Raw genomic sequence first — 12,500 nt, 5'->3', positions numbered from 1 at the left:
GTTGTTTGTTGTTGTTGTTGGGGTATTAAAGCCAACACTTGTTGGCACGGGCCTTTCCCTTGGTTGGCCCGTAGGTAGAATACATATACAAAGACATCGTATTTATACTGGAGAAGGGGATCCAACTGCTGTCAGTTTCTTAATAATTCCGGAGAAGTCAGATTTTAGATAAAAGGATAATACTGGATTAACGGAAAACAGACCTGGGCTTAGATTCAAATTTCTACCTTGAGTACAGGAGATTAAAAATAATTCAACAATATTCCTTTGGAAATAGTCATTTACATGGATTACTTTTTCAGTCTTTGACCAACCAATTCTGTGACTTGACCCTAACCAGTGGGAGGCCAAGGCACTGGTTAGGGTCAAGTCACAGAATTGGTTGGTCAAAGACGGAAAAAGTAATCCATGTAAATGACTATTTCCAAAGGAATATTGTTGAATCATTTTTAATCTCCTGTACTCAAGGTAGAAATTTGAATCTAAGCCCAGCTCTGTTTTTCGTTAATCAAGTATTATCCTTTTATCTAAAATCTGACTTCTCCGGAATTATTAAGAAACTGACAGCTGTTGGATCCCCTTCTCCAGTATAAATACGATGTCTTTGTATATGTATTCTCATTGCTGAGTTTGATAATGTCCTGAGTGGATGAAAGTACTAACTCCAATCAAGTCTTTTTCATTTTTCCTTTCGTGGCTATAATACACACATATATATATATATATATATATATATATATATATATATATATATATATATATATATATGTATATATATACATATATATATATATATATATATATATATATATATATATATATATATGTGTGTATATATATATATGTATATATACATATATATATATATATATATATATATATATATATATATATATATATATATATATATATATATATATATATGTATATATATATATATATATATATATATATATATATATATATATATATATACACTCATCCATACGCATACACACACACACACACACACACATATATATATATATATATATATATATATATATATATATATATATATATATATATATATATATATATATATATATATATATACATATATATATAAAACTACAGTAATTATGTATATTTTTTTCGTAAATAAAAATAATCATTTGCTGTCACATCCGGCTTAGCATTTTTGTAGTATTCATAAACTCCCATTTCATGTTTATTTCTATGATGTTGATTAATGCTCTACGTTATCCAAGCTTCCTTTAAGGACTAGTTAATTAACTCCTTAGTCACTAATTAACATTTATTAATAGGAAAGCTTATTTTACCTTTGCCAATGCAATGAAAAGAGTTCGAACTCGTCGAATCAGACTTGACATCAATGTATAGAAAAGTGGAAAGAAATTGAGGGTTTTCTTTTATTTCAATTGATTCACTTGAAGTCTAAATGGAGGAAGAGAAGTTCACGACTAGTATTTATGAAGACTTGATGCTAAATGGGATTCAGAAATAGAAAAGATGTAGAAAAAGGATTCAATTAATATACTCTTCTAAATTATTAAGGTACTTTATTTGATTTAAAGAAACCTACAGTATATTAACTGGATGGTAAAACAGAAATTATACATTAAGAAAATTATTCTCTAACATACAAATATAATTTAGAGCTGATAAAGAAAAAATAGTACAATAATGATAATTTCATGTCTACGACACAATATTCTATTAAAATATTACTCGAAGGAATTTTGAATATTTGCTAAATATTGTAATCCACGTCCATAAGCACCACAAATACAGAAAAAGAAAAATGGCTTTTATACTTTTTCGGCATCGCAGTAACTGCCATATGAGTCCAACCAAATCAGATATCAAATACCCCTTTATGTGATCCCTTTGGGGACTACAAAAACTTGCGTCGTCACTAAATAAAGTTAGCGTTCCAGGACTCGCCTTTCCATCAAGCCTCTTTCCTTCTTGATACAACATTTATATTTAAATATAAAAATAAATCTTATCCTGAAGCTCTTGTTATCTTCCGAGGATCTGATGATATCCACAGTTCTCCAGAGCCCAGAAAAGTTGTAGGTAAAATTGTTTTTGAATAAATTGTCTGAATTTAGCAGAAGAGAACAAAGATAGAACTTTCAGTTCGGTATTGTTTCTTGGCTATTTTAGAAGTCTTATTCATGATATCCCTTTCAGGATAGTTTTAGTTTTGAAATAATTCTATTTGGATATGGACAAAATCAAGCTTTCCAAAATTATTTTTATTGTCTATCAGCTAACAGAAAACCCCATCTAGATACTGAAAGGGTAAATATTTGGATTTTGTAAGGTAATCTCAAGTCTACAAAAACACACTCATATATGTAGATATACTGTATATACTGTATATATTTATAAATATACACATATATAAAGTGTATATATACATACATATACAAACAAATAAATACATATATCCCTATGTATAAATATATATATATATATATATATATATATATATATATATATATATATATATATATATATATATATATATATATATATATATTTACCCACACACACACACACACATATATATATATATATATATATATATATATATATATATATATATATATATATATATATATATGTATGTATATAAATGTATATATATATATATATATATATATATATATATATATATATATATATATATACATATGTATATATATATATTTCTGTATATATATAAATATACATATATATACATATATATTTATGTATATATATATATATATATATATATATATATATATATATATATATATATATATAGATATATATATATATAATATACATATATATATATATATATATATATATATATATATATATATATATATATATTTATATATATATATATATATATATATATATATATATATATATATATATATGTATATATATATATATATATATATATATATATATATATATAAATATATATATATATATATATATATATAATATATATATATATATATATATATATATATATATATATCTCCAAACATACGGATATATGTATTTGTTTGTGTGTATATATATGTATATATATATAATATATAAATATATATACATATATATATAATATATATATATATATATATATATATATATATATACATATACTGTATATATGTGTAATATGCATATATATATATTAGTGTGCTACTATTATTAACACACATTGAGAATGTGTTGTTTGAGTTGTTGAGTCTTGAAATAAAGTTCATCATTGTAATTTTAAAATGGTTTATTCTCTAAAAACAACAGTGTTAAACATCTCCATCACAGGAGTGTAGCTGGTTTGGTCGGATGACCAATTCAGGTGAAGTATAGATATGAACTGCCTAAATTATCGATATCACAGATATCGTATGCTTAGTTGTCTCAGCATTTAAACGCAATATGTAAACTTTACATTCGTCTCTCGAAAGACACTTGCATCCGGTGACGACACAATCTTTCACACGGTATGCATTTGTGTTGATGCTTCAGAAAAATGTTACATTGCCGAGGGATGCAAAATACATCCTGTTTATGATTTTATCTGACTACAGCAAATCTCACGCTAGCATCTTCATCCAAAATGACATATTACGTCATGTGTTTTAAACATGTAATCATTAACTATTTCATTTATTACATTAGCTCGGCCAGCTATCTCAATTTTTTCAAAAAAATTTAACAACAAGCCAAAACATGTTTACTAGGTGTGACTGGATATATGTATTATTCTTTGTTTAACTTTAGCCATAAGCAAATGAGGACGAATGTCCAAATAGGCACATCAAAAGAAATATTAACAATAATGCATATGAAAAGATATTACCAAAGCAAAGAAAATGCATAATAAATACCGATCACCTATATGGTACATTGCTAGCAAATGATTATATGGTACCAAAAAAAAAATACTGATATACACATGATTCAGTAACTTGTTAAAGAATAATTGTTACCTTAGTCAGAAACATAGATTAACACAATACGGTAACTAATACAAATATTTGTTACCTTAGTAAAGATTCAATTTTAGTGCACAAACACGAATTCCTGGTACGTACATGTACCACGGTTTCGTACATATATATATATATATATATATATATATATATATATATATATATATATATATATATATATATATATATATATATATATATATATATATATATATATATATATATATATATATATATATATAGGGCTGATATATTTTATTAGATGCCCATAGATTCTGTTATTTTTATTTTTTTTCTCTCTTTTCTTTTAACATTCCGGCTTATATATTTTATTAGATGCCGAGTGAAAAAATTATTAATATTTTTTTTTTAAATGTTTTTTTAAATGTATTTTTAAAAATGCAATGTTCAATAATTTATTCAATTACATATTACTAGCGTACTAACTACTTTTCGTACACACACAATTTCCAGAGCCTTTTACTCCTTTAGCGAATGAGGTGGCCACTTCAAATGGCTTTAAACTGAATTAAATAAGGAGTTTTGTCTGGACATGGCAAAACGTTCTGTTTCAGCTTCCAACTGTTCCGTAACCTACGCCAAACAAGGATGTTCCCGGCGATAAATATCATCTCCGTCACACTTAATCCTGCTAGTAGTATGGGGTGAAGAAATTCCTTATAAGTCGGTGACAGGTGGTCCATCTCGGTCAATTTCATCAACCGCTTGGCTACCTGTTTGTTGTATTGGAGAGGTAGTGCTGGCATTGTAGACGTCCACGTGAAGTTCGCGAAGTAGGCTCGTTCTCTGATGATAGTCCTTACCCCGGTCACCATGGAATTAGGGGAAGTCCCGATACAACCATCTGCTGCAACAAAGATGTGTGCAAAGGACGTGGATCCGTCTGGGCATGATACATTGAAGCCGTCCTTGTCGTATCGTATCCACGAGCCATTGTTCAGTCTGCAATTGAACTCATTATTGTCAAAGGGATAAAGCTTATCCAGAAAATTTTCACTTGTATGGGAGAGAGCATTGTCTAGCACTATACCTAACTGGCATGAATCCATTAAGTTTTTATGGAATTCAAATGAGTCAGCTGTACATATTTTTCTATCCATTGCGTCTGAACAGTGAGTTAATTGATTTAAGTCTTTAATGACCGTATATGTTTCCTTGTCTGGGGAAATCAATACGTGTCCTATCAAACTGGATATTACTGGATTTGAGTGATTCATCATGAAAGTCGGAAATGGTGATATCCTGTAAGATTGCCAGGCATCAGAAGAATCAAAGGGAATTGTAATCCTAATCTTGTTATTTTCAACGCTTACTGTAATTAGGCTGTAACAAAATTCTAACCTACGTTCGCCTAACAACGGAACATAGCCTAGTTTATCCCTTCTGTTCTCCAGAACTAACTTTAAGTAATTTATAGGCAACAAATGGGGCGACAGTACACCTTTAGTTGCTAACGTGATAGCTTCTACATAATCTTTGGATTTCTCAATGAAATGTGTAATTCTGTTATGTATGTGATCTATATTTGAATCATAATACGTTAACGTTGCCAACAAATCCTGTACTTCCATAATCTGAATGATATTACTTGAATGTTCATTTACTAAATCCATAATTTGATTGATCGAAGCTAACTGATTCCATAGTTATGACATAATCAATTCATTTTCATGAGTCAAGAACTTAATTTTCTTATTTTGATTACTAATCTTAAGACGATTGGAAATTCCTAAACCTAAACTTGCAATAGACCCAAAGATGTTTAATGCAGCATAAATAAACGGATTTCGTCTTTCTTTATGTTCGTGTCCTACAGTCCACATCAAAAGGTCACAAGCCAATGATTCTGTCTCGTAAGTCTTATTTTGCAAGTCATCAGATAGCATCTCTGCAACTTTTAATGTCGATCCAAGCGAACTCTGTGTAGTCAAATGAAAATGTCTTCTATGCAACTCATCTAATGAGACAGAAAACCTTGAAATGGCGGTTTTTAAGCTAGTGACATCATTCTCTGGAAGAAAAATTGCTTGCATATTCACTTCTACAACTACGTTGCTCGATGTAATAAAAACGTCTTCTTGTCTTTCAACTATAGTGCCATATTTAAAATCTATACTTTTAGTTTTAGAGCTCATCCCACACGAGAAAAATGTCTGAGCGAACAATATCACTCCCAACAACAAAAAATTCATCTTGGAAACCTGTAACGAGAAAAATATATGTAATTACTCCTGTATTAGGAAGAAAACTTTTAATCACACAAATAAAAATTTTTCCCTCACTTCTTTCCCTCTCTCTTTTTTTTTTTTTATTTCTTTTGTGAGCCAAGGGTACTATTCTCTCATCCGTGGGTTGGGATACGTTTTGAACTCTAAACCTATTGGCCGTTAATGTTTCCAAAATGTTAAATGGGACTTCAAACTTAGGTGTTAGTTTATAATTGAGTCCTTTACGCACATTTATCTGTATATATACATTATCACCCACGGTATATGTTTTAGTTGGCTTCGCTATTTTATCATGATTCCTTTTCATTATGATTTGTGATTCTTCTAAATTCTTTCGAAGGATATCATATCGACTTTTGCTTGCATTTATACATTCTTTTAAAGGATTTGATAGATTAGTTGTAGGCGTTAATACATGGAAAGGCGTTCTAACTGGGGTACCATACAATGCTTCATGCAGTGACATTTTAATTGATATATGATATGAATGATTCAGAGTACTCAGTGCCGCAGGTATTGCAATATCCCAGTTGGGGTCTGATCCCCCTAGGGTTATTCTTAATATATTTAAAATCTTCCTATTTGCTCTTTCCACTAGCCCATTCGATTCTGGGTGATTTATCATGGTATTTATTTTCTCTATGCTAAGGAATTCACACAATGAGGTAAGAAAGTGATTATTAAATTCACCACCCGAGTCTGAGATTATCATGTGTGGAATTCCATGTTTACAAATGTAACACTCGTAAAACTTCCTAGCGCATTCAATCGCAGTTTTAGTTTTAAGCGCTACTAGTTCTGTATATCGAATAAAGCATCTATAATTACTAAGAGATGCTTATTTCCTCTGTCTGACTCGTAAAATCCTGTTAACAAACCTAAATGTATTCTTTCAAAGGGTTGATTGGGCACGGGATAAGCCCCTAGGCTGACAGGTGTTTTCGTATGCCCTTTGTTTTCCTGACATGTGCGACAATTAGCTATATGTCTTTTTATATCTGTAAGCATCGTATGCCAATAAAACAATGATTTGGCTTTCTGTGACATTAATGAGAACCCCGGGTGTCCATGTAATGGATTTGCATGCAGCCAATTCAGGACAGTGGAAATAAGAGAGATTGGTACTACTACCTGGTCGTTAGTTACGTGTGGTGTATTGCGGGTTTTCCTTGTCACAGTCCTACACAGAATATTATCTTTGATTATAAAATTCTGCTGCTTATACTTTATATATCCCTTTTCCTTATGATTGCCTTTCAAAGTTTTTATAATCGTTTCTATTTTCTGATCTTTTCTTTGCTCAGTCTGTAATAATTCAGCGCTCCAGCCTAAATCTTCTTGTTCAGATATCGTTTTAACAATAGGCATGGATGTTGATATATCTATTAATTCAGCTAAAGACTCCGTACAAGATGACACGGGGTTGCGTGATAATGCATCCGCAATGATATTTGCTTTCCCAGGTAAATACCCGATTCTTGCGCCAAAATCTTGAATGATCAAATGCCACCGAGTTCGTTTAGGGCTGTGGTTGAAGCCTTTAAAGAACTCGGTTAGTGGTTTATGGTCAGTAAGAACCTTAACGGGATAACCGTAAATTATGAACTTAAAAAGCACTAGTGAATTAACAATAGCTAGCCCTTCCTTGTCTTATTACTGCATACTTACTTTCGGAAGTTCTCAATTTTCGAGAATTAAAAGCTATTGGGAAAACTTGTTTATCATATTGCTGAAGCAATACCCCTCCTACTCCTAAGTCTGAGGCGTCGGTTGTAATGAAGAATTCCTTACCGAAGTCAGGAAATTTTAAGATAGGAGAACTACAATGTTCATCTTTCAAGGTATTAAACACCTGTTGATGATGCTCAGACCATATGAAATCTACGCCCTTCTTCGTAAGATCAGTTAAAGGAGCGGCTATTATTGAATAGTTGCGTATAAAACGCCTGTAATATCCACTACAACCCAGAAATTGCTGTATTCCCTTGACATTAGTAGGTATGGGAAAATTACGTATAGCCGACACCTTATCATGGACTACTTTAAGACCTTGGCTTGACACCATGAAACCCAAATATACTAATTCTGTTTTGACAAATTCACACTTACTAATCTTTACCCTTAAGTTATGTTGTCTTAATCTCTGTAGTACTAGTTATAACTTACGTAGATGTTCTTCTAAGGTGTTGGAAAAGATTACAAGATCATCCATATGGGCATGCAATATATCCCCTAACAAGTCTCCAAACACTATGTTAATCATTCTTGTAAATGTTATAGGAGCACAACGTAAACCAAAAGGCATCCGTAAATATTCATAACGTCCCCTGACTGTGCTGAAGGCTGTTTATGGGATACTATCTTCTTCTAATGATATCTGGTGAAAGCCTTTAAGTAAGTCCAAACTGGTAAAATATTTATTCTGACCTAACAAAGACAAGATATCGTCAGTACATGGCATTGGGAATCGATCAGGGATCGTCTCCTCGTTTAGACGACGGAAGTCGACGCAGATACGCCATGTTCGATCTTTTTTCGGTACAACTATTAAGGGAAAATTATAAGGGCTGTTTGATTTCCTAAAGACTCCTTCTTCTAGCATTTTACCTACTTCATCATTTATTTCATTCTGGAATTTCATAGGGAGTCTGTACGAGGGTACATAGATAATTTTCTGCTTGTCCTTTAACCTTATTTGATGCTCGATCACATCTGTTTTTCCTAAGGATCCATCCGTAGTGGAAAAAACATCATGATATTTAGTTAAAAGTCCAAAAATTTTCAGCTGAATTTCTTCGTCTTGAATGTCTTTATTGATTTTATTTTTAATAAATTGCAAAAGGCATTCATCCGCAACTGATTGAGAGTGATTGATTTCAGCAACGGTAAGAATACGATGTTTATAAACTTCTACATCCAAGATATGTTGATTTTTGTGAATTATTAAAGTGTTATTTAAATGATTACAGACTTCAATATTACATTGTTGATGTGAGCCTACTGTATAAATAGCTTGTGTGACACACCATCCGTTAGTTTTCAAAGTGTCGGAAAGGATTAATATTTCAGATCCCGGTAATGTTTTCTTTATTTGCACTATTGAATTCGAAGGTACGTTTGGCTCGATAGATTGCGTGCAAGATGATATTACGGGTGAACGAGAATTCTGCTGGGTCGCGTATATTATTTCTTTATTAGTGAGACAAGTTATTGGTTCTTCAACGTACATTACGGTTACATTTGTCGTCTCCTTTTTATCCAAAACTGATTTTAAGGTATTAGAAGACTTATAGAATTTCCCTTTGATATACACGCCGTGCCTGGCAGGGGCTAAGATAATGTTTTGATTTCCCATAGATGGGTATCCTATAATTACAGCTGGATACATATCAATGTTTTGTACAACAACAAATGTATCGGCAAACGTACGTTTACCGACTTTGAATTGAACATGAGTTATGCCTATGACATTTAATTCATTATTTCCTATACCCGAGAGTCTAACTCCAGATTTTTCAATCGGAAAGTTCGAAAACAACAAATGATGTGTCCTCAAATCCATGATATTACGTGGACTACCAGAGTCAAAAAATAACGTAAAGCATCTGTGTTCTTAATTTACAGCATATAAGGTTGGTTGTAACTCATAACTCATTTTGGCTTATTATTGTATGAATTCGTTGCAAATCTACAGGAGCATGCTCTGTTTTACTTAATTCGGCCGTGTGTTTCATAGGAAAATTTATTGCCTCACAATTATCTGATAAAACATTAAATTGATTATTCAATACTATTGATGTTGACATGAATGACCTTGACCCATCACTCTCTTCCCCAATGGAGTTAACTATGTGGTATTTGCTTTGCTCTGCACATTCTGAAAATTAGTCTGACCTTGCGAGGTCTGGTTTGACGACCCAGGCTCAGCAATATTCGAAGAAGTGTTTGTTTGTCTCGGACTCTGAACTGCATTGACATTTGGTTGTTTCTTCTTATTATCAAAATGAGGATTTTTCTTTTTATTTCCATATGGAACTGACTGTGGAATTGACTGTGTATTTCTGGGATTCTGTTGTGTCTTACGCGAGTAACATTGATTGTACGAATGAGTCGAACTATTATGTATCGAACAGAATTTCGATCTGCAGTCCGCGCTTAAGTGACCTTGACGTTTGCAATTATAACACGTCATTCCCGCTACTTGACTATTATTAACTACGTTCACTGTTTGTGGCTTTGTTTCATTCTTTGCAAAAACTTGAGTTAACACGGGATCGAGATCTGGACACTTAGCCATGTGTTTTTTTATCTGTTTATATACATCCAATTCCGTACTTGCAGGCATTAACTTTTTATCAAAACAGCGCACTAAAGCTTCAGGCAACATAAGTGTCATGCAAGTTAAATACATTAATCGTAAAAAATCTTTCACGGAGATGTTATCTCTAGTAACCCAAGTGGAATTACCTAAAATATCCTGATATTCATTAAGCCTATCAGCTATGAGAGCTGCTCTCTCAATAACGTTAAGCCGATTCATAGTGGCTTGATTAAGTGTATTTCTTAACGTTAATAATACATCCAAGGCTTCTTCACCCCCATAGACCGCGCGTAACCTAACTTTGAAATCATCCCAGGTAACTGCTTCTTGAAATGAAACACATCTTAAATACGCACTCGCATCACCCTTAGAAAAATCTATAAAACTTTTAGCTGCTTGTAATTTTACAAAAGGGTCTACGATTTGTTTGACATTTAAATGGGCATCGACGGATGAAATCCAAGACTCCACATTTTGAGGCAAGAACCCATTAACCAGACCCTGAAAAGGAAGGATTGCAGACCTGGCATTTACAAGTGTCACAATCGGGAGAGGATTAATCTGTCCTATGCCACTAGGTCCAGGGGTGGGGCTCACAGGAGGCGTCATGACTGCTGTATTTCTTTTCCTATCTCTTCAACCCCTTGCAATTCTATCAAAATAGCTATATGAATACAGACGTCCACTGCGTAAACGCATAAGCTCTGAATGACAAAGATTATAATAAAATTCCCCAAAACAATGCTACTAATCCCAAGACATTTCCCGAGAATTTCTGAAAGAAAGAGGAATTAGCACAAAGAGAGAAAAAATTCTAGATGAGAATTCGGAGTTGAACACAGTTTCCTTTAATGAAAGGAAAATAAAAGATAAGCAAACCAATCACCCCAGTAATAATCGACTAACGACTCGTGATAACTACACTTCACTGCCCAAACTGAAATGAATTTGAAAAATTGTACTTAGCTTTTATATGGTTCTGTGTGATGTCGTCACATCCTCTCTCTCTCTTGATGTTTGCTAGCGATGTTTCGTCCGAGTTTCCGTTGAATGTAGTGCTTCCTGGATATGTTTTGTGAGCGTTGAACGTCAGTCCTTGGGTTTCCTAGGATGTTGATTGAAGATCAAGTTCATTAGATTGTATGTATAACATTCATCAAACGTTGTAGACTTCGATGGACTATGTTACTTAGTCAAAATTGTAGATTCATTAACGTTGATTTCTTGAAGATCTTTCTCAGGTTTTTACAGCTTTATTTTTGATTTCTTGAAGATCTTCCTCTAATTCTTAGAGTATTATTATTAATTTCTTGAAGATCTTTCTCTGAGTCTTAGAGTTTAACCGCTGCCACCATTTAATAGTGTGCTACTGTTATTAACACACATTGAGTTTGTGCTGTTTGAGATGTTGAGTCTTGAAATAAAGTTCATCATTGTAACTTTAAAATGGTTTATTCTCTAAAAACAACAGTGTTAAACATCTCCATCACAGGAGTGTAGCTGGTTTGGTCGGATGACCAATTCAGGTGAAGTATAGATATGAACTGCCTAAATTATCGATATCACAGATATCGTATGCTTATTTGTCTCAGCATTTAAACACAATATGTAAACTTTACATTCGTCTCTCGGAAGACACCTGCATCCGGTGACGACACAATCTTTCACACGGTATGCATTTGTGTTGATGCTTCAGAAAAATGTTACATTGCCGAGGGATGCAAAATACATCCTGTTTATGATTTTATCTGACTACGGCAAATCTCACGCTAGCATCTTCATCCACAATGACATATTACACATATATATATATATATATATATATATATATATATATATATATATATATATATATATATATATATATATATATATATATATATATATATATATATATATATATATATATATATATAT

Source organism: Palaemon carinicauda, chromosome 14, assembly GCF_036898095.1.
Source record: "Palaemon carinicauda isolate YSFRI2023 chromosome 14, ASM3689809v2, whole genome shotgun sequence".
Taxonomy (NCBI): Eukaryota; Metazoa; Arthropoda; class Malacostraca; order Decapoda; family Palaemonidae; genus Palaemon; species Palaemon carinicauda.
The sequence above is the reverse complement of the archived record's forward strand: the minus strand, read 5'-3'. Positions refer to the sequence as shown.